Here is an 8156-nt window from a genome sequence, read left to right as displayed (position 1 = left end):
TAACTCCCAACCCCAGTCCAGAGTGAACTTCTGCAATAAGAAGCTTTTTCCTGCTCCTGTAGCTCCACTTTTCAGAACCACTCTAATGGATCCATGTTGGATCTGAAGATGTTGGACCGAAGTGGAGCACCTCTGAGTTTGTTGGTCCCCAGCTGCCTGACTTCATGCTGCTTCCTAACCTCTTCAGGGAAGATCCTGTTAAGGAGATTTCCACTTCCTTGTTCATCAGTTCCTTCAGTCACATGTTCACATCTCCTGAAATGGGTCTTAAGTTCCTCTAACCTTCTGTAGAACATCTGCTTAAAGACAAACAATGAAAGGAGAAAACTAAATTCTTTTTACATCTGTCCAAAAGAAGCAGAAGTCCATAAACATCTGGACTTACCTTTTCCAGATCTTGTTTCAGAGCAGAAATGTTCTGGTGGAGAGGACTGGACCCAGGATGAGGTGAAGTTCTGTCTGCAGTGTCCAAAGGAGGCAGAAAAGCAGACATACTCCTCATCACAAACACTCCTCTTCATTTGTTTGTGAAGCCCAGAGAGTGAATGTTCTGACACCTTAAAAAATCCAACATTAAAAACATTCCATGTTGATGCAACACAGACTCTAAGCTCTCCTATGCTCTGCTCTCTGTATTCAGGGAGCTGCAGCTGTTGGGGAAAACTTCCTGGCTGCATTAAAACCGGCTCACTATAAAGTAAAGCAAACCAAATGAGCTGTCCTACAGAGACAGGCCTCAGTGATTGATGTCAACTCTGCATTCCATCAAGGCGAAAGCGTCAGATTTGAGACCTTCAATGGATTTCATCACTGTTACAGACAGGACTTAATGTCACACATCTGTAATGCCACAGCAGAAAGCTCTCCCCCACAGCCCACTGTGTTGACAGAAAAGCTAATGGATGTGGGCTTCAGCAGGCTGCAGACAGACACTGAGGCTGTTGCATCACGGCTCGATACTCTCTCAGCATTAGTCGTGCCGCTGATGCTTCCAGAGCCATAAAAATGAGTTATCACTCCGCTTTGTTGACACCCAAAACATATCACTGCTACATTATATTCAAAAATCATTGGGAATTATATTTTTAGCAGTAAACTACTGTTTTGGAAAAGTGAGGCCTCCAGCAAAGTCCGAGTAAGGTTCATGAAGTTTTGCAGAAAAGACATTTTGAAAGGTGAGAGCAGGTAGTTTATGCCAAAAGTCTGCATGAAAATAAGTTTGAAACTCGGACCAAACTTTTTGTCTGAGCACAGCAGCCGTTCTGCTGCCAGTTCCTTTGTCTTTATGGAGCCAGGGATCATTTCATGACACTTCATTTTCTCTATCTCTCTGCTGTGATCGATAGGAGCTTTTATGGGGAGGTGCTGTCAGTTACCGTAGCGACCAGTATAGCCGGTAAAGCAGTAAATGGATTGTCTGCGAGGATCAGTACGATGAACGGTATGGTTCAGAGTTGGCCTGCACAAGCTCTGCAAGAAATGCAATAAATGGTAACATTGAAACAAACTATAGCAATCTTATAGCACCTTGAAGTATTTAACAAATCAAATAAATCCCTTTATGTATTTGACCAATCAAATGAACGCCTTCATGTTGTTGACCAATCGGATGGAGCTCTTTTATGTTAGATGTTCGTCTCCTGTTGTCATTTGGAATATCATTTCCAAACTGTTGCAGTGAAATGGAAATGATGTTTTTGCTTGTTTTTCTATTTGTTCATGTATCGCAAGTTATATCGTCATCGCACTATTGATTACTATGTTGCAAACTGGGAGATATCCTCATATCGTGCAGCCCTAGTTCAGAGTCCTTCAAGAAAGTTCTGCAGATGTTTGCTTTGGCAGTTTCTTGACTTTGTCTAAGTTACAAATTTCACTGTTAAAGGAGTTCTTTGACAGCTTTAGAATGCTGCAAAAGTGTCTATTAGGCAGAGCAATGATTTACTGGAAGCCAGCCCAGAGGTCCACAGCATGCACAGATAAATAAGCTTCTACAAGCTGCTGTAGAACTCTGACAAACAAAATTACTTTACTACTGTTTTTTACTCAGCTTTCTCTTAAAGTTTACATTCATCTAGGGGTTTTAGTACTTTAAATGCATCATGACTTGTTCAGGACTTTGAGGAAAGAAAGTTGCTGTTGTTTATTTCGTATAGCATAAATAAAAAAAGATTTGATCATTGTAGAAATAGTAAACGCCATGTGCTTTACAGTCACTGTCACATTCACACGCACATTCACTCTGATGTCGAACAGAGGCGCCGACCTGTAACCATCAGGAGCAAAGAGGGGTTCAGTGTCTTGCCCAAGGACACTTATAGAGGTTGACCACTCTACCTCTATGGCCACCCCACATTGACTTCAGGTTAAAAAATGCTTGTTTTTTTTAGGAATTTTGTAACTTTGTTTCTTTCTTTTACTTTCAAATATGTGTTTTTGGTATTAGTTTCTATAGTAATGTTATTTTATTTGTGGAATACAGAGATTTTTCCAAATAAAATAATCTATAAATTTAAATGTATCTTTTCGCTTTACGGTAATTTTCTGAACAGGATTGACATTTAATCCATATTTGTTTGACTTAAATTGTTCATTTTATGTTTTATAATAATCTTAAACTATATATCCTCCCAAACATTTTGAATTTTGCATTGTAGTTTATTTTTGGTCAAATTCCGGCTGCAACACAAATGCCTTGATAAGTTGGTTTGATTTAAATATTTAGCTTATAGCTGGGGAGACTTTTTAAGCAGTTATTTAGTGATACGTTTTTGTTGCCCACATTCCATCTATTTAAATGCAGTCTTAATAAAGTATGTTTTTTTTTCATGACATTGCATTTTTCAGATATTGTGTACTTATTTGGCTACTGGATTACACTTTCGAATACAATTCTTTGACAAGCTTTCTCATCTCATTTTTTGTTGTTGTAACTCTAAATATTAAGGTGTCAATGTGTTTAAGGAAGTATGTTTTAGATTTTTTAAATCATTTTAATACGTCTTTCGATCAACAAAATACATACACTTAAGTATGTAATAAAATACTAAACTGTGAAAAACACCTGTCCAAATATTTCAAAAACATAATTACAAAATTTATGTTTAAGAATGATCACTCCAAGCTTTAGGCATGTTTGGCAATCATTGCAATTTTCTTCATAAGTTTAACTTACATTTAAAACTATCAATTTTACGCTGTTTTTCAAGATTCAAAGGGTTTATTATCATGTGCACAGTAAAGAAACGGGTTTCCCTGCACAATGAAATTCTTTCTTTGCTGTCTGCTCCGAATGCCAAAAAGTATAGAGGAAACTGAAACAATTCAGACACATCATACACACAAAAACACAAGATGTCGAGTGGCAGTTCTAAAAGTGCAAATGTGCAAAAAGTGATAATAACAGTAGCGAACAGAAGGATGAGCAAAGGTGCAGTTTGTTGTTTCAGACTCCTGTTTGCTGTTAAGGAGTCTGATGGCAGAGGGAAAGAAACAGTTCCTGAGTCTGGTGCTCCTGCACTTCACACTCCTGTACCTCCGTCCCGAGAGGAGGAGAGTGAACAGACCTCGTTGCGGGTGGGTGGGGTCCTTAATGATGGAGGCAGCTCTCCTGCAGACCCTGCGTTTGTAGATGCTCTGCAGCGAGGGAAGAGGAGTCCTGGTGATCTAAGACGCAGTCTTCCCCACTCTCTGCTGGCGTTTGCGGACCATGGCGGTAGAGCTGCCGTACTACACTGTGATGCAGCTGGTCAGGATGGACTCAACAACCCAGCTGTAGAAGTTGCTGAGGAACATGCCGAACTTCCTCAGCCTCCTCAGGAAGTACAGCCGCTGATGAGCTTTCTTCACCAGCTTTGAGGTGTTGAGTGTCCAGGTGAGGTCCTGGCTGAGGCTGACCCCGAGATATTTGAAGCTGCTCACCCTCTCCACTTCCAGACCCTGGATAAGAAGCGGCTGATGAGGTTTCCTTCTCTCCTTCCTCATGTCCACTATCATCTCCTTTGTCTTGTCTGTGTTGAGGGTGAGGTTGTTGTCCTCACACCATGTCACCAGACTGGCCACCTCCCTCCTGTAGGCTGCTTCGCCCCCGCCAGTGATGCGTCCTATCACAGCGGTGTCATCAGCAACCTTCAGGATGATGTTGTCCTCATGAGCGGCCACACAGTCGTGGGTGAACAGGGTGTATAGAGGATGGGGCTGGGAACACAGCCCTGTGGTGTGCCAATGTTAGAGATGATGCTGGCTGAAGTCCTGTTCCCTATTCTTACAGACTGAGGCCTGCCAGTAAGAAAGTCCAGGAGCCAGTCACAGATGATGGGATGTATTCCAAGGGAGAATAGTTTGTGGGCGAGTTTGTGGGGACCGACCGTGTTCGATTAGTAGATTAGTCAATGATTTTGATTTAGGTAATATGATCAGCAGATATTTTTTACAAAAAATAATAGTGCTGATATTCAGTCCGTGGAGGTTCGCGTCTTGAATGAAACTGCTAATGCTCTGTGTAAGGTGCATTCACAAAATTTAAAATTTTACATTTACTGTTCATGAATTTCTATTTCAACTTAAAAAACATAAAAAGTTTAAGGTCCCAGGAAAGCGATATGCTAGCACAAAAAACACATAATTGGTTTGCAAGCTAAATGGTTCCTAATCACTGCACTAAATCATTGTCTAGCCTTCCTATAGGAATAGTAAACAAACAGTTTTTAAACACGTGTTTTATTTTGCAATTGATGAACAGTAAAATATTCTACAATCATTTTTCCTCCATTAGTTTTTAAAAGTGACTTAGGTGGTAGCCAGGGTGCAGCCCCCCATTCATGTCTTTATATCCATCCTTTTCAACCATTGACAGAGGTCTCATTCCTTTCAGTAACACATTGATAATGTTCTGTGAAAGTGTTGCAGCCATCTCTGGTGTGCACTGGCTCCTCCCAGTCAATGGCGCAGACCAGAATTTCGGGCTTCTGCGTCTGGAAAGCCCATGATCGTGCATCGCTACGTACGTTTTTAAGTCCGGTCGCAGGCTCTCAATTTAGAGTTGCCAATGACTTTGTGGCTTGTGGCTATTATAATTATTTAAAATGAAAATAAAAAGTAAAATGTGTGGACAATACCAAATTAGTGTCGACGATTTTTTATGTAAAGGATAATGGCGTTCAAAGTGTGCATTATCCGAAATGAACGCACGCCGTGGAAGCATGAACGTGAAGTGTGTCCAATTCTGATAATGCACACTTTGAAGGTCATTATCCCTTACTTAATCAACACCCCGCAGCCAAACAGAATCAAGCATTCACCCGTTGACATCACTGCTGTTTACTTTACTAACTTTAAAACAAGCTAATACTCGTCTTTTTACTTGAAATTCTTATTTAAATGATCACTTAAAGACAAAATGTATTTTTCCTGTTGTGGCTTCAGATCTGTGGCTGTTGGTTAATCATTTGATGAGAAAAACTGTTGATGCAGCTAAACTGTGGAAGAAACTTTCAGTAGTGAGTCAAATGTGAGTGGTCTGTTCGGAAAATCTAACTGTTAGGAAAATCCAGCTTAATAGATTTAGCTGAAACTTATCTGAAACACCTTCCAGTGTCTTAGGGGTTCCACCTAAAGCTTCCTCCTGTCTGAGTGATGCTCTTGTCTCTTCTGACTGAGTGTTCGGTCTCCAGCTTTCAAGTCTTCTGTTCACATCATCTGGACAGAAAGCTGGAGCCAAGTGTTCATGGTGAGTCACTTGATTAAATGTAGTGACCTGCAGCCTTGTTTTAGCACCCCGCTCTCTCGCACTGGCAGACTCCTGTAATTAAGGTTTGAGTAGATGCAATTTGGGGAGCAGGTTGGTGCCAGGAATTAATTATGAAAACCCTTTACTACCAAAAACAGGTTTGTCTAATGCTCCTGGAGATGACAGGAGAATAATTTTGTAGTAGTTTGCACTTTTGCCTCACAGGGGGAAGGTCCTGCTTCAAATCTCGTGTTGTCTTCGGGCATGTGTGAGTTTTCTCGGGGCACTCAGCTTCATAAAGGCATTGATTGATTGGTTACAGATTGATGTGTGACTTTGTGGCCCTGCCTCAGACTGGTGTCCTGTGTGTACTCTGCCTCTGCCCTACAGCAGCCAGGTTAGGCTCTGGCAGCCCTGTGAACCACAAAATGGATGGATGATCTTTGATAAAAATCTAATGCAGAGGACTTCAGCACAACAGCCTTACAGTATCTGCTGTATACTAAACAAGGCAATTGTCAAGCTTTGAGTGTTTTACCCATCAGAAACACTGTGAAATGTTCACATGATAAGGAAAAAGCCCACTTTCATCTGCACTCATGTCTTTATCTTACTGGAGTTTCAGACCGGGGTGTTAACGTTGGAGTGTCGTTTTCAAAACAGCAATACAGCATCCATCGCATGCTTTCTGCCAGGATGAGTTTTTAGAGCTTCTTTTTCTTGGAAGTGAGTGTTCTCCATGTGGAACTGGATAGTTCACAACATCATGTGGATCAGAGAGTCAGTTTAGCTGGAATCTTTTTGCTGCATGGTTCAGAGACTCATAGTTAACTTGCAGAGCACAATGAACTGCAGGTTATGAATCTGCAAGAAGTTTCCATAGGAAGCTGTAGTCAACCTGACCTCTCTGAGTGTCACAGCTTTGAAGCTGACATGGGCAGCTGCAGGCAGAGATCTGAACAGTCTTCATGCAGCAGAATTTTAGATAATCTGAAAAGGTTGATTGGACAGGATAGGGGGCATGTCAGAAGATCACTGCAATAATCAAGCCTAGAGATGACAAGAGGGGGGACTGCATAAAGCGGCTAAGGAGGGGGATCTGGAAAGTTTAGCTGATCGACAAAGATGAGAGAATCAAAACAGAGAATTAAAAGCAGAGTTTATTAATGGCACTGCCTCGTCATCAAATTGAAAAGACAGGAAAAGCTTTGTGACAAGATCATATATAGTAATGAAAGTATGGTCACATGCACTCGCACCAGGGTTGACCAGTACGGTTTTTGGCTTGTCTGGGCCGTAGATAGGGTCATAGAGAGGAGTGGCCAGCACATCTTAAGGTGTGTCTTGGAGGCTCACACTAAAAATTGAGCAAACAATTGTTGTGCATTCATGTGGCAAGTGCATCAGGAAATAGTTAAAAGGCTAATGTTAAGTTGTACGCAGACTCATTATGAAAATAATGTAAAAGTAATTACACTTTAAACAAGTGTATTGCACTATTAGTCTAGGGATAATTAGGTAATTTTATTTTCATTGTAGAACACATTGAAAGAGAATAAATGCTGCCTGACTCTTGACATGGAAAGAAGATTTGGATCTTTTCTGTGTTATTATGGATTTAAAAGTCTGTTGGGGTCCTTTTTAAAGAGGGGCGAGGGAATACTTAAAATAAATAAGATTGTCTTTTAAAAAAATCTAGTCACATCTCACGAAAAGTTCAGATATGAGGAGAGGGAAGCTGTTTGCCTTCATCCGCCCCCACCATGACTGACATGTTTGCCACACTTCTGTAAAACAATCTGTATTAAGAAAATATTCAATAACAAGCCGTGCAACCTGTCAGAGAAGAGAAACAGGTGGAAAATGTTTTTTGCCCCCCACAGGAGGAGTTCTTTTTCCCCTGAAGCACTTGATACATCAAGATTTTTGTCACAGAAAAGAATGAAGCGGAAATGTGTTTAAAGTGGGTACAGAACATCTCCTGGGATGTAACCTAGATGTTTTCATCTGCAGCCTTTTCTGCCAGAGCCCTGTCTCAGGGCTGCTGACCTTAAGGGGGGGGGGGCAGGAAGACGATATGCTGTACAGAAAGGAAACTGTGTGTTTCTCTTTTCTCTCTCGTGGGAGAACGTTTACAGCAGCACCTGGAGACAATGTGTCTTCTTTCTGTGTGAAGCTGGCTTTGTGAAGTGCATCACATGACATCTGCAGCAGCTGCTCGAAACCCAGCTGAACTACTGCAACTCTCCTCTGCCGGGGTTTCTTCCCCTTCTCCCCTGCACACACCACCCTAACAGTAGCTGTATTTCCATCACACAAACATGCAACATTTTATCAAAATTCTAGAAATGTTAGAAGACCACATTTTTGCAATTTCACTGTTTCCATTCATTTGTAATTATGGGAATAAACACAAACCAACTGAGGC

The sequence above is a fragment of the Oryzias latipes genome, chromosome 24 (assembly GCF_053564925.1).
Source record: "Oryzias latipes strain Hd-rR chromosome 24, Olatipes_Hd-rR_3.1".
In the NCBI taxonomy this organism is placed as follows: Eukaryota; Metazoa; Chordata; class Actinopteri; order Beloniformes; family Adrianichthyidae; genus Oryzias; species Oryzias latipes.
The sequence above is the reverse complement of the archived record's forward strand: the minus strand, read 5'-3'. Positions refer to the sequence as shown.